The 27,362-nt window shown below is 32.4% G+C and overlaps 1 protein-coding gene across 1 annotated transcript in view; it reads left to right on the plus strand.

Moving 5' to 3' along the window:
* The first annotated feature begins 723 nt into the window (after nucleotides 1-723).
* Nucleotides 724-27,362, plus strand: part of LOC111049065 — a 56,045-nt gene continuing 29,406 nt past the window's right edge. The window contains exon 1 of the mRNA XM_022335067.2: nucleotides 724-1,239. The gene's annotated coding sequence lies outside the window, so the exon portion shown is untranslated. The remainder of the gene's footprint in view (nucleotides 1,240-27,362) is intronic.

The following is a 27,362-nucleotide window of genomic DNA, read 5'->3' on the forward strand; positions in this document are numbered from 1 at the left end:
TAGTTCTGTAGGCTACCGTACCTTATTATTTTCATAACACATTATAACTTTGAAGCCGATATCACATAACACATAATAAATTAACAGATATAGTTTTTGCTGTAGCTAGAAATAACCTAAAAACACCATGAATCTGAAATAGACACAATCTGAAAGTTTTCAATACGATGCGTGACGTCACTGTTGTGACATCAAGGTGGGTGAATTTGGCAGTAGATGTTGGCTTCAGAGGCTAGACTTCCCAGGGTGTCTATTCTATAACTGGTCTAAGGGCGAAACAATAGCCGGTAAGAAAGTTCTCTCTGATTCCTTCTACTTTGTGGTATTAATTCATGACGTCATGTATATAATGAAATATATCGATAGTCAGGTATCGACATGGTGGTACGTCATCAAAGGAATCTGACACATGCTAAAGAGCGCTCTCCATTAATCGCTGCCACAGAATATACAGAATGGAAACTTGTAATCAATCGCCTATCTAACCAATGCTTTTTAGATGACGCCAATACTAAACACGTCACGTGACCTTCGGAAGTTCCAATCCTGGTCTTCTGATTGGCTCGTGGCAGTGAACGAGATCAATTGACCCGGATCATTGAAGTGATCCGAACCTACCATCAATACTATTACAATGCGGCGCTTCCTAACAAGATGGCGGATTTTGGCGTCAGGATATAGCCAAGTTTCCGTACTGTATGTATACTGTGTCGCTGCAACAGGTTATATTTCGATCAAGGATTCAAGGAATGCGACGTGCGTCGCTGGTTACTGTCACCACACAACATTTTATAGTTTGATAGAATCTTTTTTAGTTTCCGAAAGGAAAAGTGGTTAGCTCGCTATTCTAATAATACATAACTTTTTAAACCTGTGATCGTCGCTCAAGATGGAAGGAACTTGAAGTTTTGTTTTTTTATGTGTTGTGACAGCCAAGTTTAGTCGTTTTACAGTTTGTTCTGTTACATCTTATTTTTAAATCTATGACTGTCATGATCATGTTTAGTTTGCAATTGTGTCTTTGATCGGTGAATAAAATAAACATTCTTGCTCAGAGGTGCTAACGTCATTATCTAATGAAGAAGAGGTGTATTTTTTACTATTTCACAACGAACTATTCGTAAGATATTCGTTAACATAACCTACGGTTCTGATAGTTTTAGTGAACAGTTGTGATACTACACTGGACCAATTTCTACTATTCATGTGAAGTTAGGAAGCTCTATTACTGTTTGAACAGTGAGTATATTATTTATTTGATCTATTTCGTTAGTCTGTGGTGAATTCAATACAACTTTTAAATTTAATATCCCCGATAATGGGGGCACTTTAGTTTATGGGCCGCGGAATCTAGCATTGAGACCTACATAGATCGATAGAGGAGATCAATACGAGATCAACCATGTATAACATTGTTGTCGATTTCCAAGGATTAGCTGAAAAAACATGGCGGAAAGTTAAAAGTTTTTTATAAATTTTTATTTTTAATAATTTTTTATGGCTAAAATATGTTTAAAACTAGAGCAATCTTATGTAAAATTCGACGAGGAATCCAATGAAACTAATTTCAGGTTCGTAACTTCAGTAGTTTTTGAGATATTGCAAAAAATGAGAAATGCAAATTTTTTGCTTTAAAAAAGGTTAACTTGTTTTCATGATAATTAATAGGTATTTTAAACTATTGGATTTAGTAGAATGATAAATTCTAAAGAAAAAATGTCAAGTCACTTGATAGCCTAAACTCAAAATTGTTCGAGATATTTGGGAAAATAAAAAAAATTGCACACTCAATACTCTACAATTCTCAAATTTAATTTTTTTTTACTACTTTTAGTGACTACTAAATTGGCTAAATCTCATTGGGATTTTTGCAGGGAATTCATTAAAATAGATTTGAGGTTAGAAAATTTTATAGATTATCAAGATATTTGGAAAGAATACAAGAAAATGTAGTATTTTAGCTTTAGAAGAGTTCAATATGTTTGCATAGGCATAGTGCAGACTGATATTGAGGATCACATTTTATTCAGCTTCCAATGCAATTCATAAGCTTTAAAAGATTGTAAAAATAATTGAATCAAATCAAGCTTTTCCTAACCTACGCTTTTTCCCAATGTAAGCTTTTCCTAACCCAAGCTTTTCCTAATCTAAGCTTTTCACAACCTGAGCTTTTCTTCCTAATATAAGCTTTTCCTAAACTAAGATTTCCCTAACCTAACCTTTTGCTGACCCTAGCTTCTCCTAACCTAAGCTTCCCCTAATCTAAGCTTTTCCTAACCTAAGATTCCCCTAACCTAATATTTTCCTGATCCAAGCTCCTCCTAACCTGAGCTTTCCCCAATCTGAGCTTTTTCTAACCTAAGTTCTCCCTAGGTAGCAAAAAATGGAGTTGCAATATTTTTATTTGCCCAAAAATCTTGAACAATTTTGAGTTTAGGTAATCAAGTGACTGGACATTTTCTCTTTAGAATTTATCATTCTACTAAATCCAATAGTTTGAAATACCTATCAATCACCATGCAAACAGGTTCACCTCTTTTAAACCAGAAATTTGCACTTTTTCACACATTTTTTGCAATATCTCAAAAACTACTGAAGTTACGAACCTGAACTTTGTTGGATTCCTTGTCAAATTTTACATAAGATAGCTCTAGTTTTAAACATATTGTAGCCATAAAAAATGATTAAAAATAAGAATTGATATGAAAATTTTGAATTTTCCGCCATGTATTTTCAGCTAATCCTTGGAAATCGACAACAATGTTATACATGATTGATCTCGTCTTGATCTCCTCTATCGATCTATGTAGGTCTCATTGCTGGATTCCGCGGCCTATATACTAAAGTGCAGCCATACTTTTTTGTGTAGTGGTCGGAATTTATATTAATAAAATTATTTATGATTTTGTATGGATGTTTTGTGGTAGGGTTCACATCTTTCGGTGTATTATCTGCTGTACCCTCGTACCATGTCAATCACAAATGCAAGGCTTCCAAATCATAAACCCCCAAACATCACTATTATGTGTCATCTACAATCATCAGATATCACTAAAGACCTATAGTGAGGTCCGCGTTATGACAGTGATTAGCAATGGTATTGCTATCCTTGTCTATCATTCAACAAATTGGATAGTGCGATCTCTTTCTCGCTTTGATCTGTTGCCAGATGACTATCTGGCACTTTTAAGTGTAGAATTAATGATAAGGTAATTAACAAAATATTTCATCTTAATTATGAAAATTAATTGTGAAATTATTGAAAAATATAATTGATTATTTTACATGATAATGAACCGTTAATATTACTTCAATAAACCTCTATCAGCTACCGTCTATAGAAGGCATTGACAAGACAGAGGATCGGCAACGTTTTTCTCCTATCTTTCTCCACTGTCATTATAACGTGAACCTCACTATAGCTGTGTAAACACACATAGGCCTACTGATGCAGATGCAGTTTTCACAACAGCAAAATATGAAGATGCAGCCTACGCTGATATTACTATACTTCCAAGAGACTTTCAATTCCAAAACTACGTGTAAGCCAACTGTGTGTAAGCTAAAAATAAAAAAAAAATCACCTTTTAAACCACCCTCAACCCTCTAACACTAGGTGTAGGGATGTGCACTTTTGATTTTTGCACCTCCCAACTAGCCCCAACAAAGCTGTAAATTCAAAAATTGGGGTACAAACATTCCCTCCAAATTCCTTTCTCAATTCATCTGTTGTTGCAAAAGTGAAGACTCAAACTGCACTCAACAATAAAACTGCTGATTATTCTCTACTAGCAGGTAACCCCTGCTTTGCAAGGGTCTAATATAAAACTTAACAAACTGAAAAATTGACGTAATGAAATCTAGAAGAATTGAAAATAGGCCTATAAGAATCCTCGGTTAATTAAGAATTTATTTATATGCAACATTTCAAGTAGATCAGTACAGTAGTTCAGACGTAATGATGTGTCAAACATAATTTTTCTATCCTTTACACATGTATAAGCCAGTTCTTTCCTTCATTATAGTACAGAAGATGATACATGGATGGATTATATATCAGTGTATTTGAATTTTTAGAATAACTTTTGAAAGGTTGAGATATCAATAATAAGTGGTTTTCACCATACTTTATTTTCTCTTGAAATCCTGTATCGAAATCATGTATCATATGAATGAATATGAATTACCTTCCAATTTAAAAAAAAATGTAGTTGGATTCAAAATGGCAGTTCAAAAATTTTGGACGGAATTTGGGTGCGACGGAAAACCTGCTTTTATTATTCGAATAGGATTCCCAATCATACCTATCTTCTAATTTCCCTTTTAAAAGAAATGTTCAGCTGCTTCCATACAACAACTGGAAGCATGACAAATTGAAAACTTGATGTAATCAAATCTTGAAGAATCGAAAATAGGCCTTACCATCCTCGGTTAATTAAGAATCTATATGCAAAATTTCAATTTTATCAGTCCAGTAGCTAAGTTGTGATTATGTGTCAAACATAATTTTCCTGTTCTGTACGTGTATAAGCCAGTTCTTTCCTTTATAGATTATTATGTTGCTTTGGCCTGTGATCTGTATAAATGTCCTGTAATATCTAAAGGTGCGACCAAACATGCTGAACCCAACCTCGAACCGCACAGCATTCCGCCGAACATCGCGCCTTTCAGTGAACATGAGCATATGTTTCATAAAATTAAAGATTAGCTGTTAAACATTCGCCGTACCGTACTCCGAACCATTCACCGTGCCGCTCGCCTCTGTTTTAACTGTTCGCCCTACCGCACTCCAAATGCTGAACTTTTCAGCCAATCAGAGTCCTCCATTACTGCTAAGTAAGAAGAGCGTTCAGGATGGAAGTTAGTTATGAAAGATATTGAAAATGTTGGAGCTTTTGTGAGATAAGATTAATTTACCTAGTTTTAAATGCATCTCATCAATATAGTAAACACCCAAGCTATTTCATGTCCATTTTCTTGGTATCATCAATATTGTACCAAACTGAAAAAATCTTGTACACACTCCATAATTTAAAAATGCCAGTACAATAGAGTACTGTGTATACTTTCCAGTTTCCTGACTGCCATGTCTATTATAAATACAATTTGCTGTGCAGTTTGCTCTACAATTTTGGCTATTCATCACAAGTGTAAACATGTCAACACGTTTGCGAATATGAATACAGAAGTATATGAGCCTTTTTTATTTGATTAAATTCATGTTTTGAACAATTCATTGTTATGAATGATAAATTGATAGGACCTGATAAATATTTTCGAATTCAAATAAAATAATTTCTGGAAAAATAATGAATGGATAAATACCAATATTAAAATATTATTGACCAACAACTCAGTACAATGACAATTCATTCAACTAATTCTGTACTCATAAAATTATAATATTTTTTTTAATTGATAATCAATTTCATTGACTAACCATAAACTGACAAATAAATAGTTCAATTCCCATGTATTTAATAGATAGAGTTATATAAATCTACAGTTGTCTGGCATGCTACCAAATTTATCCAAATAGGTTTGATAGCTTTCACCTATCATGTAAGGAAAGTCATCGGTTCCAGTTATACTAACATCTTGATAAATCATGGATAGATTTAATGCCTATAAATAAGAAGTCCAGTTCAGAGCAAATCAAATTATAATTTTTAAATGATTCAAAAAGTTACAGTTTACACCAGAATAAATAATCATACATGGATTGAACATAGATTGAAGATGAATTGAACATAGATTGAAGATGATTCAGGTTACAAATATGTTTGATATGTTCATCAAAATAGATTCAAAAGCTTTCTCAAAACTCAGAAATCATTGTTTCAAATCAAGATCAAAATATAAAACTTACAAACTAAGAGTACTTATCTTTTATTTACAGGTTATTTAACACAAATTGAAATGAAAAATTGAAATCTACATTTCACATGTGTTCAATAACATCAACAAACTTTATAAAAACATTCAGATCTCAAACAAAACATCTTATATTTCAATTATTTAGAAAATTTTCAACAGGTTATAAACACCTCTACCATTAGCCAAACCTTAAATATGAAGGCCTTGGTATTTGACAAGTACAGAAATAAAGCTTTGGTTTATTTGGCTTTGGTTTGGCCTTTTATACCAAGCCAAGCCTTCTATACTTTGGACAATCTTCTTTTCGGTAGGGTTTAGTTTTTTTGATATTTTCAGCTTTCAAGGTTTAGAGTTCAGCATACAGGATTAATTCAGGTGAGGATTTTTTGAATCAGTTTCTTTTATGATACAGTGACTGTTATTCAAGTTTAAAGTTGCAAACTTGGACATGGATGGCAATTACCTCCAGGTAATATAGTAGTGCAGAAGTTTGAGTTATGTAGTTGGCAATAGGCGTAAGCATAGGCATCGGTAATCCATTAATGAGTTACTGTTGAGGCCATTTGAAATGTATTCATTCGCTCATTGACCGCCAGATGGCAGGAGAAGTTCTATAATTTTATAATATCAATTACTCATCAATTTATCATTCCAGGCATCTGCCGGTTTGAGAGTCAGTGTGGATTTAGCTTTCATACAGCTATCTACTCGCTCTCGAGGCTTCAAGATTCAGGAAATTTGTTCTCAATCTGCCCCTAAATATTTGTGTCGTTTAATATTATAGGAAATTCGGCCTATACATTTATTCATGTACATAAATATTGTATTTTCGTTTTTTGTGAAAAGTTACTCATTACTCACATTTCGTATTAGTGAAAAGTGAATGCCAGAACTCAGTTCTAGTTTTGTTTTTATCAATAGTCAAGTCATAGTGTTATATATATCCAGAGAGTAAACTTCATCTCAGAATGGGAAAACAGCAAGGAACCAGTATATACGTAACAGTCACACCAGTTCGAAAATCACCCAAATGTTCTTAACATTCTTCATTGCATTCACTTGTTTTGTAGATCTCGAGATTTACGTGATAATTATTTTGAAGTTAACATCCACGCTGTACCTGTTATTTTAATACGCTTATAAACTAAAAAGAAAAATTTGATTAGGCTACCAATACAATCTAATGCATTTAAAAATTATTTACAAGTATGTAATCAGCAAAAAAAAATTTATTGTGAAAATCTTATTATACAGTCAACAATACATAAGTTTTGAAATTTTTTCAAATTCAATAGAGACATTAATTACAAAAACTTAAATAAAGTATTTAATTTCATGTTCATTTATCCACTGTTCAAATAACAAAATTTAATCCATTCTTAAAAATTTAGAACATAATCAAATACATGTTTCATAAATGTTATAACACTGTATCATTATCAAAATTGAAAAAAACATCAGATCATCACAACAAAAATAATTTCAATACATACTTCAACATATTCAGACAATTGGTCTTCCACTAAAAATCATCTCATAATACAATATATCTGCATTTCATTATCATTCAGTATAACATTTCAAATATGATTTATGTTCCATTTAGAATTTCAAAATTATTCATGTAGACAGATTTATAAAATTTTCATTTTAATTTTGTTCAAATAATTTATAAACAGCAGATTATTTAATATTATTAACCATCGTTTGTTGGATACTCTAGTTTATTTCGACTTTTCAATGTTCTAAACACAAGGTACATTTCATGACAAAAACTTTACTACTAATCATTAAACAAGAAATCATTCAAAACATCAATAATATTTTGCTTCAATGGCAATCAATATTCATAAGTAATCATTTGCATCTATGGCAATCAACATAAGTAATCAACACAAAAAATATTATCTCATTACTGCCTCTCTAAGTCATAATCTTTTGGTCATTTCTTCTTTAGGCAATAATGGTTTTCCTTCTCAAAAAACAATCATATACCAGCAAAATTCTAATCATCAAATCCCACTAAAAATTCTACATACACTCCAGCATCCATTTCAAACAATAATTAATTATATCAAAGTTTATAGAAAAACAGTTCTTTAAAATTAGAAAAAAGACATCAATTACAAAACCTTTAGAGGAAATTTAAACTTCAACTCATTTCAATTTATAATATGACAAAACTTTTACATTCAATAAACTCATCATTATTCAAATTGACTTTTATTTATCTTGAACATTTCATATTTATGGAGACACAATTCATTAATACTTTCAAATTTTGAAGTTTTTATTATTTAACAAAAGAATTTATACATCAGATTAAAATTTCAACCTTTCCTAAATTAAACCATTTATTTTTCAAATAATTATTTCTGAATTTGAAGACTGTATAATAACTACAAACCATTTCAAGATTACAATACAAAGAAGATCAAGATGGATAATGGGTAAATAAGTTCCCTAAAAAATACAAATACGAGAAAAAGGAATAATGGGTAAATAAGTTCCCTAAGTAATACAAAGAAGTGAAAGATTAATAATGGGTAATAAGGTCCCTAAAACAACACAGACACACAAAATTGATACACTTCACGTAAGTGATACATGATGAAAAAATATGTCACAAGCACACAATTCTTTACACTACAGTAGATAGATTCTATAAAATTTAAGTTTTATCAACAATTTAAAGATTAGGAAAATAAGCTACGATTTCAACTTCCAACATTATTTCAGAAGAATAGGTACTTAAAGTTCACAAATTTAAATGACTATGGACAAGATTGGTTTAGATATGCATCATAGAAGAAATTTGCTGAATACTACACAAAGACAGGAAAGAATCGAAATTTGAAAAGATTTAGGGCCAAGAAACTTGGCCAAAAAATATGAACAAAAAAATGCCTTTAATGCCTTTGTATTTTGAAGTATAATTCTTGTATTTTAATCGAGAAAAATGTAATATTACAAATCATATCTAAATTCATTAAGAGTTCGATTGTTATTGGCAAGAAACATGTTATTCAATGCAGAAATCATTGTCGTTTTACTAAATGATAGGATAAGTTGAATAGTTTCCCTTTCAGAGAGAGTTTTGACAACCCACAAACTCATTTTTCATTTGAAGAAATATCGAAAAGGTGCATAGGTCCTTATTTTTTTTGTTTAGCTTGCCAAAATACCCCTCATTTCAATATTAAAATTTTCAACTGACTGTACACTGAGTCAATCATTCTATCAGGGCTCGAAATTTTTTTGGAATTGAATGTAATTGAATAAGAATGGAAGAGGATAATTTATTTATGTAAAAATATCAACACCTTTATTCAAAGACATATTAACTGCATGCGTATTCATATTGCCGATACAGCATTGATAAAATTGTGGACGTTTATTAAGCACTTTGTCTCAAAAAACTGTTCTAGCTGAAAAAATAATAATAATGCCACGTGTAGGCCTATTCCTTCATTGCATCAGGAAAACGAAGTTTCAAAACTATGTTTTTTAAACAGATGTTTTTGAGATAATTTCTTTGATTCAGCTGTTTCACATTTACGAGGGCTATTTTTTTTTCAACTTCCGATGTGGTATAAAAAAGAAACTAGTGAGAGTAATTGAATGATTTTATTATAAAAAGTTATTTACATTATTAGTTACTTCTCAACATAGTCACCATTCAGATTGAGGCATTTTTCATACCTGGGTACAAGCTTCTTAATACCTTGTTCATAGAAGTTAGCCGCCAGTGATTTGAGATGGTTTTTCACAGCATCTTGCAGCGCATCGTCTGTTCGGAAGCTCTGCCCTCCTAGCATTTTCTTCAGTTACGGGAAAAGGTGATAGTCGCTTGGTGCTAAGTCTGGGCTATACGCCGGATGGTCAAAAACGTCCCATTTAAACCCGTCAAGAAGACGCTTCGTCACAGCAGCACTGTGAGGACGGGCGTTGTCACCCTTGGCCCCCTTCATCATGAATGTCAAATAAAGCTTTCACCATATACTCGTATCATTCTACGGTGAATTTCTGCTGCGAATAACCCTTCAGCTTGCAAAAAACGAATTACACTTCGCAACTCACACTTGGCGGGAGATTCTATCATATTAGCCATGTTTATGTGTCGCTAGATGAACTGGTAATGACGACAGATGGCCGAAAACGAGTGAGATTATAGTGTGAGATGTGCATAGTCAGCTGCCGTGCATTGTTGGCCAATGCCGCTCGCATTGCCATCTAGCAGCACGATCGGAAGTTGAAAAAAAATAGCCCTCGTATCATATTATTATAAGAGTTTGTAAAAATAAGAATATTTATTAATTATCAAAAAATACTATTATTATATTGATAATAAAAATAATAATATTATTAAAAATATTTATCAATTATCAAAACAATTTTATTGAGGTTCAGTGGAATCAGGTAGAAAGCAATAATAGAACAGCTGTCTTTTTTTTTAATTTCTATCATATGATTTGGTGAATTCGCCGTATGAAATCGTATGTCCCATAAATGAAATTTGAACATTAATTATGAAAAATCTAGAAGGAAAATTTAAATTTGGGCTTCGAGGTGCACGAGATTGATATTCTTAGAATCTTAAGTGCAAAATTTGGAGATCCAAATCATTCCCGTTTTTCCGGTACCTATGCAATCCACAAATTGACATGTTTTGATGCGAACACACGAACAAACATAACCCTACTCTCTCTTATTACATAGATAATATAATATGAACATAATGCTATTAGATCGTCTTGCAGATTTGCTCTACGTCTCAATATGTAACTAGCCCAAAAGAATGCCATACAGGGCTCATATGGCTGGTTTCACTAGTCACTAGTGGATTCACAGTTCCGTTAAGATTCATAAGTGAATAGGTGAATAGATGCATAAGTGGAAATGTAACTTGTGACTTATATGAAACTGGCCCCCAGTTTCATAAAATTGCTTTCATCCTGCCTATTGCTCACGTTCGGCTTGTGTGTCGCGCAGCGCGAAGTCTGTACGCACCCATACACGTCAGCGTGTCTCAACAACGGACAATCAGACATCCCTAAATCTGAGCCATTTACAAAAACTAGTATCCACTTTTCCTTCTAGCGCTACTGATTATTGAAACACAAGAAACATTATCAAGTCCCCTTTATTTTATTATAACACAATTATTCTCAACTCTTCAAGAGCCATTTTGAGGTGTGATTTATACAATAGTGTTATAATGAGGAGCTAGCAAACGCGTGTCATAAACATCTCACGAGTGCTTTGAAGACCTTATAATTTTCAATTTTTTCAATTTCCAATTTATTAAAAACACACAAAACAAGACAAAACAAAATTACAAAGAATTACGAAACAAATAAATACTGTTGTATACTCTATTTCATGTACGATTCCCTGGGTGGATGCTGGATGGACGTGCATCTGGATACAGCTATAGTCACATTCACATTATAAAGTCAGTAGAATGTAGAAATGGTAGCAACACAATTTTGCGTTTTATGTTAGTCGTTTCCAACGCCTTCTATTGTACATAGCTATGGTATGTCCCGGTATATATGATCTAATATTAATTGTTTATTCTTGTTAATAATGATCAGTTCCATCTCAAATATATTTCATTCATCAAGAAAATATATTTTTCTATGAATTTATCATACATTTCTATTATTAAGATAGGATATTTTTTTTAGTTTAACGATGGGCACAAGTGAATTGGTACAACTTACTATCAAGAGGTTTTCTGGATTTTCTTATAAGTAAGTTTTATTTGTATTCCGTTTTACATATTGTTTAGTAAGCCCTATTGCATTTTGTGGGTAAATTTCAATCTGAGTTGCTCTTAAGTATTCGAATGGTGGATTTCTTAGGTTCATTCCAATCAGATTTGTTGAAAGTATATCACTGAAATGTAGGGTTCAATTTCCTGAATTTCCTGATATTGAAAATTGCACTAGGTCAAAGTGAATCACAGGACAATGGTTTCATTGTGTAGGCTTATCTCAATTCCAGAGAGGCCACAACATTGTTCTACAAATTCCATTCTTGAGTTGAAAACTTCGTTATTCTCTGTGAGAAGTACGTATCGTTTCGACTTGCCGCATTTTTTCAGATTTGCCGGAATGTTTTCGGCAAATCAGATTCAGATTAATATATTTATAACAAAGTTCGTTACAGCCTTAAATGCTGTGTTACGTAAAAAATGTAATTACCTTACTATTCTGCAACATGACAATTGTTTGTACAAAGCTGCTTACATCATGAGAAAAGTGCAGTAGCGGAATTAACGGTCGTTAAAATCTCGTAACGGGTCTTATTCCATTCTTATTATCTCTGTGGGAACTACTCACCGTAGTTTATTACACTAGTTTGAAAGAATAACAATGTTCGATATGGGAAAATACAGTCCCGGTAAAAGAGGATAACCCGGCATTTCAGATGTGATGTTAATGTCCTTATAAATTGAGCATTTCATGTTCGTGGTAAAACTCATGTAGCAGTTGGATACGTGGGTAAAATTTGTCTTGCTCAACTCTTAAACAAAAATTCTGTTCGAATGTTGGTAAACAAATGCAAAGAAAATCACATGCAATCAATCATTTTACAGTAATGAAATAATTGCCAGCTTGAAAGCAATAAGGAAACAATTCCTAGCTGTGTGCAACAGTAACAGTAAAAGTTACTTATATTACAAGTAATAGTTACTGGTGAAAAGTAATTGAACTGTTGAAATTGTCTTCAGAGTTTTTGAATAATGAGATGTTGATGAATGAAGTATTTTCTGTACTGCAGTAAATGAAATAAGAAAGTCATATCGATTCATTCACATAGAATGAAGCAAGTTGAAATAATTGTTTTTATTGTCAGAGAAGATATACTCTCGTTAACAGATGATAATTGATGAGGAATTGCACTTATTGAAATTCTAATCGATGAATATTTATTATTAAACGAAAATCCAAAGTTAAATGCTGCAAACCACCCCGAAGACTTCTGCTACTGCGAATATTGACAACAGGGTTAACAAACAGCTAGATGGAAATTCAATGAGAGCTACTATCCAGAGATTGTCAGTTTGGTGTAAGGGTGAGTATATCTGACTCGTTCAATTGAACAAGTATTCCATAAAGATATGTGCTATTTTGTAATATTATATTTTGTAAACCCCTCATTCTTTAAACATGAAATTTTCACAACCACTCACTCATAAAAACATTTTTATAAAATGTTTTCGGCTGCTGCACTATTCAACATTATTTACTCAGTTACTCCGGTACTCACTTTACTAGAGATTGATAATGTAGTAACCTAAACTAGTTTCTCTCATAATTAAGTTTTTGTGACCATTCCAAATCCTTTCATTCATTAATGAAGTGTTGATAAACGTTTACAAAATCTCAAGCTTCATTGAAAATAACCAACTAATGTTTTGATGAAATACTTGTCCAATTGAAGGGTCTATTGCTCTTCTAATTCATGCTATAAATATCTCGTCATAATCCCTCACATTTCTACAGTAATGCAGAGATTCCAACAAGTATATTTCACACAGTATACTAATTTTTTTTATAAATCGTATAACTCGGTTAGTACTCGATTTCGTTTATTTCGTATAACTCGGTTACTTGGTGAGACTCATGTACATGTGTGTGCCTGATAGTAGAACGAATAAAATAGAATGATGTTTTATTCCTGCTCACAACAGTTGATGTGTTCAGAAAGTACTCTTTCACTGAATCAATATTCTTCATACATGAACATGTACATTCTATGCTATCACATGCTATATAATGATGCATGCTATCATCCTGTATTTTTATAACGCATGAATTTATGTATTCTGAATTTAAATTATCTCCAGTATTTATTTACAAAACCACTAGTACAAAAATGATTGCAATCACTTGAAACGTAATAAAAGGATCTACTAAAAAGGGGTTTTCTCCCAAATATTGATGCAATAAATACAGTAACTTAATCCAGAAATAGGCAAGGGACATTCAAATTGAATTAGAAATGGATATCCTTACTGAGAAGGCGGTAATAATATCTAAACCACCATAGGTCTTCCAATTCTAAACGTTATAATTATGACTCATCAATCAACACTCTATTTTAGCCGATTATTTTACTATTAGAATGTAAGAGATACCTTACTTTACTCCCAACGTTTTCATTATGTCTCATATGTCAAATCTCTATTTTAGCCGACAGATTTTTTTATTTTCTATACTATTTTTTTGGCTAAAAAATAAACAATTCCGCGATATAGAAGCTGTCATGAGAATATCTGAAAACTGTCACTCGAAACTATGTTTATGTTGTTCAAGTGAGAGTTTCTTTTGTATTATTTGCAGTTGGCCTTTCTTGTTAGTTTCGTTCTCAACTGGTCTAGAGTAGATTAATATTGATACCTATGTATGTGATGTTAGGCCGGTCTCCCGTACTGGAATGTGCCGCCTGTACTACAACACTAAATGGAAAACAATATCATATATATATATATATATATATATATATATATATATATATATATATATGTATATATATATATATTTATTTATTTATGGAGGTTTACGTAATGGAACTTTCGCGTCTAGTAGTCCAGTTATGTGCGCGCAGATCCCAATGTGAAAAGTGAAAGCTTGCCTATCGGTTGGTGGTTGGTGGCTGTGGGGTCTCAGCAGAGGAAGGAGACTGCCTAACCTTGCCATATCATGACTACTGGACCTAAAGCATGTCACAATTGTGCGGCTGGGTCAAAACCATTGCAAAAAGTACATTCAATTGAGAACAGTAAATTGCTGTACGGTTAAGTGCTCTCTATACGCAACGAAACCTTCAAATTGCTGTTGCAGGGTAGATAGATATATAGACTGCCTTTATTTTAAACTGGAGGGCGAAGTTAGGGCGCAGCCGGCCCTCTCTCCCACTTAGCCCTACTATACAATTCTAATGCATTTACATCACAACAACATAAGGAAATAATCTCTTCTCTAATAAAATAATAAGAAATGTGATAACAAAAGTATAAATGAATAGTAATTGGAAAAAACAACAATTTAATTTAGGAGAATATATTTTAGACTGATAAAAATAAAAAAAAGTTGTAGAAAAAAAAGTTTTTTCAAACAAGAAACATTAAAATTTCACACACACACCTTTCACACACGCAAACACACCACGCACACACACACCCTCATCCTATGCCCCGATCGCTCTCCATTAGCCACGCCAAGACCTTCGCGCCGAACAATGTCCGCCTCTCCATACTCCTCAAAGACGCGGGTAAGCTATTCCACAGTCTGCAAGCAGTCACACAGAATGACCTATTATATGTGACAGTGCGATGGATGGGAGTGCTCAACGCATTGTTTCGTATATCTTCTGTTGATTCCTGCGATGAATTGAAATTTCTGACTCAAGTAGAGAGGAGACCCAGTTGCCAGAACCTTGTGAAGGAGCATTAGCACATGATAAATTCTGCTGTCTCGAAGCTTCAAAAGCTACCCATCTGAGTGATGTAAGGGCTTATGTGAACGTCCCTTTCAAGTCCAAAGATGAATCTCAGGCAGTAGTCTCTCAGAGAGAGTCACTGTCATGTCCTGTATGACCACATCTCCATAATGGAAATGTAGAAATACCAAGGTATTCACAAGCATTATTCTCTCCCTTAAGGGGATAACACCTAAATTTATTCTCTTCAGTGAGTGAATGCCTGCAAAGACCCTGCTGCAAGTCTTTGTCACTTGTTCTGTCCAGTCTAGGTGTCTGTTAAATGTAAGTCCTAAATTTGTAATGTTTACACTACAATCCAGTCTATGTGAGTTAATTTAGATGAAAGGTCAGTGGTTGAAGTCAAGTTGGCTCAAAAGTCGTCTATTACCTATAAGGGTAAGGTATACGACAGAAAGTTGGAAAGCATTGCAATAGTGTAGTGCTGTAGAGCTTGTTTAAAGGTTGTGCACGTCAAAAACTTTTATAAATATTGCTAAAAACTGATTTTGTTCTGGGTTCCAATTAATGTAACAGCTTCCTGTAGGGCTTATTTAGGCACTCTTCAAAAGTTTGAAAGATGTTGCAGATATTGTAAATACTTGCATGGGCTAAGATTCCTTCTTTGAGACTGTGTTCCCTCAATTATTCAAGTGTGTTCTAGAAGCATAATCAAGTATAACATTCATAAATAAGCATCATTGAGTTAAATGTATGGCTGCTAAAAAAGCATATTCTGTAATAATAATTGAGGAACAAACTGAAACTTGAGAAGGTCTCAAATGTTCAATGAGCTGCTGGTTATAGTCGTTACACCACGATAAAGTCTTTGGATTGAGATTTCCTTCGTGATGCACCAACTGCTATTGTTTACATTTATGACAAAATATTAGCATAGTACACGACTTTACTTGTAACGATCACCACCTACCTTATTAATTAAAATATTGAGAAAATAGTATCTGTTGCTACACCAATATCAATGTCGAATAATTCTTGGTTCTCTGGGTTCTAATAGAATAGGATATTTTTGTTCAACAATAATACAGACCCATCCATACATTTGAACTCAACCTCTAAGTTTACTACATCCTTAGAAAAACTAGAAACTAAATCCTTAGAAACTCAGAGTTCTATAGGAGTTTTTAATGCAAATTAATCCCGAGCTCGGGATTTAGCTAATTTATTCTAGACTTTAACCGACTTTAAAATCTGAAGTCAGGCTTTCCGAGTCAGGGCGTTGACGTAGTCTAGGACACAACTAGATTCTGGAGTTTGGAGATCACGTTAAACTCGGTAGTTTATATTTCGACTTTCTGAGTGATGGACTTATAAGTCCATCACTAGATTCTCGCCTCTTTCCGAGTCAAGTATTTATCAAAAGTTGTCAAGTCCAGAACTTGGAACAGCGCGATTTTAGATAAAATTAAGTTCTAAACTTAACTGTGCAAACACATCTCAGTTATTGTTCTAAAGTAGATGAGATCATGGGATCGTAGTCTGATAGCTGTCATAGAATACATAGATTATTTGGATTAATCCATCTAAATTCAAAATTAATAGTTTGAAAGTTTATCTATACTATAATAAAGGAAAGAACTGGCTTATTCACGTACAGGATAGGAAATTTATTTTTGAAGAATCATCACGTCTGAACTACTGGACTGATTAACTTAAAATGTTGCATATAGATTCTTCTATAGATAGTTGCATATAGATTAGGGCCGGTTTCCGAGCTCGGGATCTATAAGTTCTGGACTTGAAGATAGGGTTGCCACCTTTTTTTAAGAAAAATAAAGTACATTGGTGATCACAGGCCTAAGAAATATAGTACATTGGATTTAAATAAAGTATTTCATGTCATTTTATGTCATGTCATTTTTACCTGTATATTATTCAAAAAGTCAGCATAATTCCTTGTGGCATTCTCATATACTCACAAGAATACACATTATTGACATGAATATCACTGATAACTATTAGAATCCATTATAATTATTCTATCAATAATGACGTATGATAGAATAATTCGATTTATCCAAATAAGAACATGATAGCTTGGAAAGTTATTGATTACATACTGGTATGACGAAAATAATAATAAATCATTAAAAAGATAAATTAATTCCATTTGTTACAAAGCACACGCTCATACAGAAGAATTGTTTAATATTGTATCATGAAGAAGACATATAATTTATTTTATTCAATCCAAAAAGTTTTAGAGTTGGTCTTCTAAATTCAAAATGTAAGTTATACGCCTTGAAAAAATGCATAATATTGTTACTCTTCAACATTTTAATCAACTCTAGTGGCAGGGATAGAGAGTGAATATGAAACCACTTAATACAAATTCTTGAACTCATCAGCATCACATGCACTGAAAAAATTTAGCCAATATTTAGTTTAAATCTGACAATCACTCTACTAACCTAAGATATTTTGATTTCCTCATACTTCATTATATATAGTACTGTATTGAGCAAAATAAAGTATTTTTGCGTACTTTATCTTGCTTAGAAAGTATAAAGTACAAGACCTCCAAATAAAGTACAATACTTTATTATATAGTACGGGTGGCAACCCTACTTACAGAGTCCAGGACTATAATAAGCGCTCGGGTCTAGATCGTCTTTCTGAGTCACAGGTTTATCTTCTAAACTCCGGGATCTATTAAGTCCGACTTATTTGAGTCCAGGACTTGAAGAAATAATCATGTGGGAAATTCTCAATATTTTACTATTGTATTGTCATTATAGCAAAACAGCTGATTGAAGTGGGCTAATTCAAATGAGCATGCTCTCCAAACTATTTTGTAACCATAATTATTTTGTGAAAATGCGTTTCAATTTCTTTGTAGGCCTATTCGAAGAAATACTTAACCTTTTTGAAACATGAATAAAATAATAAACATTTCATTTTACGTTATAAAATGCTATTATTGATCATTGATCCTTGCCAGTGATTTTGGAATAAAACTTTTAGTAGGCTATTGAGTTGGAAAACATATTTGTTGTAAAAAAACTGGAATAATAATGTATTATTATTAATAAGCTGAATATGACATTGATTAATAACATTCACATTGGAAGATAAAACTCCAAGGCAATCCTTGTATTATTTTTCTTGAAAAATTTTAGGTTATGTCACAGTCGTAAGATGAGGTTAGTTTTTCATAGTTCTGATAGAATTTTATTCCAAAATAAACTTGCAAACTATAAATTATGAATTTAGATGAACTAATCCAAAACAATAACTGAATTGTGTCTGCTCAGTCAAGTCTAGAACTTAAATTTAAACCCTACCCCAGTCGAGGGTTTAAAATTACGCTGTTTTAAGTTCTGAATTTGACAATTTTTTATGAACCATCGACTCGGAAAGAGACGAGAATCTAATTCAAGTCCTGGACTTGAAAGCCCTTCACTCAGAAAGCGAAATTATAAACTCCAGAGATTAATGTGATCTCTAAACTTCAGGGTCTAAGTCCTCGACTACGTTAACGCCCTGACTCGGAAAGCCAATTTTCTGACTCCAGAGTTTAAAGCCGGTTAAAGTTTAGAACTTAGCTAAATGCCGAGCTCGGAAACCGGCCCTTAATTAACCGAGGATGGTTATAGGCCTATTTTCAATTTTCCATGATTTCATTTCGTCAAGTTTTAAAATAGACCTTTGCGGAGCATGGGTTACATGCTCGTTTTGGGATAAAATTGTATCTAAACTGCCTGAAAAAACCTATCCTTTTTTTAGACTGTGTCATCACCTAAATTTTGAAGAAAAAATAACACAAAGATTGCCAAGGATACATCATTGTAAATTGTAACCTAGAATTACAGTTAGTTTATTAGGTTATAAAGTTTATAAAAATATAGTTTATAAAAATATAAAAGGTTTATAAAGTTTATAAAAACTAACCTAGAATTAGTAATAAAAATTTATTATTACAAGTAATAATAATATTACATTATATTCTACTCATTTTTTCAAAACGAATAAGTTTTTCAGCTCTTCGATACTCATATGTTTAACCCAAAATCACTGATGAGAATCTATTGTCAATATAGCATAACCCAATAGGAAATGTTTATTGATGTTTCAAGAGTAAAAGGGTAGTTGAGGGGTTGAGTTTTTCTTTTAAATGGCAATATGCTGGTATTATTGAAAATGTTTTGCTATTTTTTTATAATAAACAGAGAGAACAAAAGCGAAACTGTGTTTGCGCATTACAATGAATGATTGTTATCATTTTTATAATAGCACGCTTTCATCAGATGTCTTCCAATGCATTCATGAAAGCTTTATTTTTTCCAAAGCTTTATGAAAAAAAATAAAGTAAAGAAACAAAATACTGTATTCTTCCCTGTTGTTCATTGCTCAAAGTCCTAGACTAAAATAGTTGTATAGATCCTGGAGTTTCGAAGATAAATCGGTGACTCAGACAGACGATTTACGTGGACGACTTACGGACTTAGCCTACTCTGTAGGTGCACAACTTGGATCCATAGCATAGCTCGGATAGCTCGGAAACCGGCTCTTGATAGTGTATAGTGAGGTCCACGTTATAATGGCAGTGCACTAAGATAGGAGAACAGCGTTGGCGATTCTCTGCCTTACCACTGCCTTCTATAGAGGACAGCTGACACCGGTATATCTGATGTTATATTAACTGTTAATCTTGTTTAAAATAATGAATTATATTTTATTCGTCGAGAAGAAATATATTTTTCAATGATTAAATAGTAAACATTCATTATTAAGATAAAATATTTTGTTAATTAATTCAATTTTTTTTCAATTTCAATTATTTTTCTAAATTGTTGAAAAATGATGTGGCAACGTTGCAGAACTAGAAAAGGATAGCGCTATCTGCTTTGTCGAATGAGACAAGGATAGTAACACCAATATTAATCAAATATTGACATTATAACGTGGACCTCCTTTAGCAACTGAACTTAAATTCTATTGTTGGCTTAATATGTGGTTGTATGATTATATCATTGACAAGTCTTCTTATTCCACGGTATTTTGTTCTTCAATTAGTATCTATAGCAATAATAATAAACTATATTTTCATAATTTGTTGTACTCTGAATAATATGATTGTTTGTTAGGCAATGTGGGTATTGGGTATCTGTTGAGATAGTAAGCTAGCGGTGGGATTGGGATGCTGCGTGAATACAGCAATACAAACTCCAGTTCAGTTAACAAGTTGCGATGATTTTGTGAGACTGGTAGTATTATGTAACTGTTGTAATAACTAGCGTAGGCGCGATTCAAACCCAGCCTTTGTGTGATGGCTATTGTTACTACTGGAGTGAGATCGAGCTCATTTAACATTCAAACTCGATACTCATGTTCGGTTCATGTAAGATATTTAATTCTCCATGTGCAGAAAAGTTTCCTATGGAGTCAATCTAGTAATTCTATTTACTACCTTATTTAATTAAAATTTTGTTGGTTCTAAAATTTGTTGGTCTCTTGGCTCCTACAAACTTGCTTGGTTTTGCTTCAGTTTGTCAAACCAAGTCGATTTATATTCATCACATATGTCGCGTTTTAATATCAAGCCTCATCTTCCCGGATAATAGAGACCCTTAACTGGTTAAGGTTCTTCCTGCTCAACTTCTTCAAACGCGTCCAGATCAAAAGAACAAAAAAAGTTAGGTTTATATTAATATCCATATACAAGAATTTCTAAGTTATGTACAAATATTCAAGTATATTAGATGTATTCAGTTTGTAGTGATGTATGAGAAATCTTTATTGGTCATTCATTTCCGAATGAAAGTTCAAGGTCAAGGATAGCAAAAATCATTTGGTTCTAATCTAGAGGAGTAGTAGTATTTCTTCAGAATATATTTCTATTTCTATCGCATTTTCTCTAAGAAGTGATTTGGTAATTTAATTACATACTTACAATTCTAGTTTATCTATTTATCCAAATCATTGATATCGTTAAATGCCAGTCAAAAACTCAATCAAAACACAACACATCTGGAAGGTAAACTTAAACTTGAATTCTTCGTCATAAAACTAGTTTTACGTAATGATAATGAGAAGCAAATGTTTCTCAAGTTATTTGCTCTCTGTCTTCTCAGCAAATATATAATACGGAAAGAAAGAAGGATATTATCCTTAAAAAAAAGATGGCTGATAGATTAATTATTAGCTGTTCTTGTTGACATATTAGTGAAGTGACGAATACCAGTTAATTATTTAAAAATAGACTTGTATCTGTATCCTTGAGCTGGAATAATCGTGAATGTTTTGGTCTAAAACAACTGTTTCATTCTCAATGCTCGACACTTGTTTTACGGCACATTGTTCTGGCGTAAATTTTGCGAAAAAACTGCCGATTTGAAGTGTTTTAGACCGTTTCCATTTCTATAAGTTTCCGTAATTCGATCTTGGAGATCATGTTGCTGAGTCTAATCTGTAGTAATGGAAACGACGCTTAGTACACATATAATTTCTGCATTCGATTACAATAATTATTTTTCTCAATTTGTATATAAATATAATTTATTATAAGTTATTCGTTCATCGTACAAGATGGAGACTGAGAAACTCAATAACATCTATTTGTGATCTCAATGCTAACCTCAGAACAGAATAGAATAGAAGAGAAAATGCAAATTAATTGTAAAGTATTAATTATTCTAATACAGACTATTATATGCTAGCAGGTAACCCGTGCGTTGCACTGGGGAAACTTTTGTGTTGTGAAATGCAATTTCTTTATGTCCAGGAAATATAAAAAAATAGAATAGTTATTTAATATTTTGTACAAAAGTATGTGGATAATCTTTATTGGAGTTAAAAATTTCCAGCAAAAAAAAGAGTTTGATAGGCCTGGAACCCGAACCCTTTGATTCATGAACTGCGCGCGCTATCAACTAAGCTACGGAGTAACTTCGATAAAGCCCTGTTTGGTTGGACTTTTATAGTAATGTTAACTTAAAATCACAAATTTTAAACAAGAAAACAGTCCATTAAACAGTCTTTCCAGCCCATAGAAAGATCCAGAAAACTTAATTTAAAAAATTAAATAAGTGTAATTTTTTTCAAAGGAGTTTTTTTTGATAAACCGAATAACAAGAAATGAGTCTTGAAAAGATACTGAATTATACTACTTATCTGTATTTTAGAATAATTTTGTCGCTAGATTTTTATCAATTACAAGCTGAAATCTTTAGTTTTTTATGATCTGTCTTTTCTTATTATTTGTCTTTTTTGTATTTGGAACTCTCTCCTCACTCACATTTAATATAGTATAATATTGTATTTTATTAAAGAAGAAGAAATAAAATAAATCAGAAAGTCTGAACTGAACTACCCATTTGCTCACTTTTACTATCTTTATATTGCCTAAAATCTGCAATTTATTCTTATTGTAAAGTATCTATCTATATTGCGACCTGTAGTATCTTCTGAATTTATGTTTCACACGTTCTGAACTCATTCAGTCCATATTATGCCTTCCAGTTTTTTAGTGGCTGCAATTAATCAACAAATTATAATATTATAATATTATGACTATAGCAGTAGTCCAATTATATATTGTTGGTGGGGAGTCCCTTGCGGGAAAGTCGCACCACCAACAAAAGCCATACGAATTTACTTTTACTTATATTGAATGATGATGATGAAGGTAATAATTATAGAAGAACAATACTTAATTGTTACAAAATATTAAAATTTACATTCTTTGGAGGTTTACAAAGACTAAATTCACACGTTTAGGTATTTCTATCTAAGAGAAACACATCCAGTGACAAGTTTGAGCACTTTATTCAAATTCGTACGATCGGTTTAGTACTTCTATGATTCTGTGTGAGCGCAGTAATAGTTCAAAGTATTATGATCAGAGATGGATGGAACAGTTTCACCATGGAGATGTGAGATGTAATACTGTATGTCTGTATCTGTATGTTGACTGTTGTGCAGAAACCGGTTTTATTGAAAGGTTGAGAGTTTATTGGTGTGGTAGCGGAAGGGTTAGTGCACGCTACTACGCTTGTGTGTACTGTATAGATCACTAATCACAAGGTAAAATAGGGAATATTATCTTGTTCCCAACTCCCATATTCATGCGCAATCCCGTGATTTCCAAACATTAGTTTTCCAATAGCCATTATTTTTCCATTTGTTTGAGGAGACTTACTTGAAACAACATATTGGCACAGTTATCAATTTTCTTTCAGTTTACTGTACAAAATTTGGGAACGAATTTACCAAACTGGTAGTTCTTTGTGAAACCCGCTGCAAAAGTCAAGTTTTTGGGCAAAAATAAAGCCCACGGCATGTTGCGCATAATGAAATTCACTTTATACTGTCAGCATACAGAATTCCTTCCTGAGTAGGCCTAAATGACATCAATGCTTTTCACTTGACCGTAGCTGACAGATTGAGGTGAATCTATAGGGGCTTTGATACCCTTTAATGAAATATTTGTTCATTCATAGTCGATATACCTTATTTACAAAGAGTTACTGTAATATTCCTTGTATCAGGGTGTTCAGTACCCTAGTGTACTAATCTTATTTTTCCAACGTTACTAAGTAAATTAGTTCAGAAAGACCTTACATGTGAAAAATAAATTAAGAAGATACTACAGGTCGCAATATAGAAAGATACTTTACAATAAGTATAAATTGCAGATTTTAGGCAATATAAAGATAGTAAGAGTAAGCACATGGGTAGTTCAGTTCAGACTTCCTGATTTATTTTATTTCTTCTTCTTCTTCTTTAACAAAATACAAAATAATACATGTGTAAAATTTACGCATTACTATTAATAGCATAAATTTCTCAATTTCTGTGTTTATAATGTTCTTAATTACTGTGTTTATAACCAGTTTGCATGTAACTTATTTATATTTTAACTTTTGACATCTTTACAATAAATTTAATTAGTATGATAATTGCATATTTTTGGAGAAGATACATATTACAAGCTAATTAAAGTGGCAAATGAATGATATTATCATGTATGAAATGATTGTAATTGAACCCATGTAGGGTTCTAGGCATAACAATAATTCAAAACGGTTTAAAAAAATATGATGAGTATTTTAGCATAATATAAGTATGAATAGGTCCTAATTCGTCATATTAATTGATGATATCCTGGGTACATTGTTGATTGGTATTCACCACGAATCAGTTACAATTTCCAATGTACAAAATATTTGGCTAATCATTTAAAGCAGATTGCAGTATGGAGCACTGCTAGACGCCTGGCTATTAATGTGCCTTAAGGGTGTGGAGGGATATTTGATTTGATGGAGTCATGCGTAAAATTTACGTATGACTAGTATTCTATTGTTATTAATTGATAGTTATAATGTTTCCAAATACTTTGGCAATACGATCTATCAAAATTCGGAAAAGGAACAGCTTTGGGCCAGTTTTTATTTTTCCTTCCGTTCCTTGTCTATTATTGAATAAATGGAATGAATAACGGTATTTCTCGTACACTGAGTCTTATGTAGAAGGTAGGAGTACATTCAAAATTAATATCTTATAACGTGAAATCTCAAGTCATATGGAGATTAAAACTAATCCTCTACCGGATTCTATTGATATATTTGATCAGCACTTATAGAAATCATTTAATTCGGGTAGAGTAACTGAATTTTTTTGAAAAGTGATACTTTTATTACCACACAATTGGGACAAGGAACGTAAAAATACACTTTTTGGACTCAGGAAGCCCAAAAACGGAAATCATGGAATTCGAGCTCCTTAATTTTTTGAAAAGCAGTATTTTCCTTACCTACCTAGTAGGGTAAAAAATTTTGTCAATAAGAATAAATATTGGATGATCAGCACGAGATTTTGTTGTAAGCTAGCTAATTATTTATAATATAGTTTTAGTTGTTTTAATATTGATAGTCAGTAGGCCTAATTTCATTGAAGTAGAGCAAAATACACTTATAATTTTCTGCATAGTAGCTGGTTTAATTCTGAAACACTGAATAAAAACTGTTATAATACCATAATTTATAAGTGCTGCTTCTAAAACCATAAAGAATCTGAAACGAAGTACTGGCGCTTCGTTATCTTTTTCTAACTACTGAGTTTCAATATGAAACAATAGCATCATTTTTTGACCGAAGCGAAGCTGAGGTCTTAGTTTCGACTCGATCGGCTTTTGTCTGTTTGTTTGTTTCTTTGTTTGTACCGCAGTTACAGTCGCAGTTATTGTCCGATTTGGATGAAATTGGGTATGCAAGTTCTTTGAAACAAGGCGCAGAAACGTATGTGTAACGATTTTTGGTAAGACCTCCGGTTTTTTTGGAATATTTAAAAAACCGTAAACTAACCTCAAAAGCTACTTTTTCGTATCTTTGAAGATACAGCAATTCATGTTCCTAATTTTTCCTACTTTCAATGGAAAAAATAATACATGACATGGCTAAATCTTCACAATTTACTGTACTTACTGTACAGGCCCTTATCATTAGATTGAAAGTTGTATTCATGAGCGAGGTCTACTTTTCGCAGAACTACTAGTATAGATCATATTGTAATAGATCAGGCATAAATTATAAATTAGTATTCTACAATAGTGCATAAATCAATTTCTAAATTAGTCTTGGGTATGTTGGTGTGATTCTTAGACCAGTTATAGAATAGACACGCTGGGAAGTCTAGCTTCTGAAACCAACATGTACTGCCATATCTCCAAATCGTGACGTCATCATCGGATAGAAAACTTTCAGATTGTGTCTATTTCAGAAGGATGTAAATTATTATTCATTAAAATGGTAAACTCCAGCTGCGCTCACAATCTGCTATGGAAAACAATGTAAACAAACTCTACAGAAAAGTTTTCAATCTGATGCTGACGTCACGATTTGGAGATATGGCAGTAGATGTTGGCTTCATCGACTTTCAGTATGAATATACAATAGGCCGTGTCTATTCTATAACTGGTCTAAGGTGTGATTCACAGCGACTGTTTGACATAATTATAGTTGTCGGATCCGTAATTATTAAGGCTATGCAAAGGCTAAAAATTAACTTTCTACTGGTGATATTTTTCAAAGTTTTTCTATTTGTATATCATCAAGCTATAAAGATGAGAAAGTTTTCACTTGAAAAAAATGTTTTTCCGATCATTACTTTATGAGATGTTAGCGCCTAAAGTATATATTTTTGGGACTGAACATTTCAAATTCGGTAAGAGATAAATCAATGAGATTCAGAGGATAAATTCTTCATGGTATTGTTGATAGAATAAAACATTTTTTTTTAAATATCAATTTTTGAGAAAGTTATTTAATTTACCAAAAAGTTTTAGTAAATTGAATAACATTCTCGAATATTGATATTTCCGAAAAATTTGTTTTATTCAATCAACAATGCCATAAAGAATTTATCCTCTAAATCTCATGGATTTTATCTCTTACCGAATTTGAAATGTTCTGTCCCGAAAATTTAATCTTTAGGCGCTCATATCTCAAAAAGTAATGATCGGAAAAAATGTTTTTCTGAGGAAACTTTCTCATTTTGATAGCTTGATGATATACAAGTCGAAAAACTTTGAAAAATATTACCAGTAGAAAGTTTATTTTTAGCCTTTGCACAGCCTTAAGGACTAGGCAGGGCCTATGCAAGAAAAATAGGATAAAAGACAGGGAGTATTCAAAAAAATTAATGGAACTTTTTAATCAGCACTTGCCTTAGCACGGGATTCTGATTGTGTCTTCGTGTAAAATTCTACTCCAAATTTAAAATATCAAGTCTGGCTGTAGTAAAGGTTTATTGAAGAAACAGAAACTGTTTTCATTTTATCAAAAATTCTCTGAGAACTCAAAGTAGTTTTTCCAAAATACTGCGTTATTACAAACATTATTCCTATCATAAACAAACTACTGAGAAAAATATTTCAACTCAACACCTATCATTGATCATCACAAATAGAGTTCTTCTAGGGCTCAATCAATTCAATCTCATCCAATATACAGATTGCAATAATCCAATTCATG

This window comes from Nilaparvata lugens, chromosome X, assembly GCF_014356525.2.
Source record: "Nilaparvata lugens isolate BPH chromosome X, ASM1435652v1, whole genome shotgun sequence".
In the NCBI taxonomy this organism is placed as follows: Eukaryota; Metazoa; Arthropoda; class Insecta; order Hemiptera; family Delphacidae; genus Nilaparvata; species Nilaparvata lugens.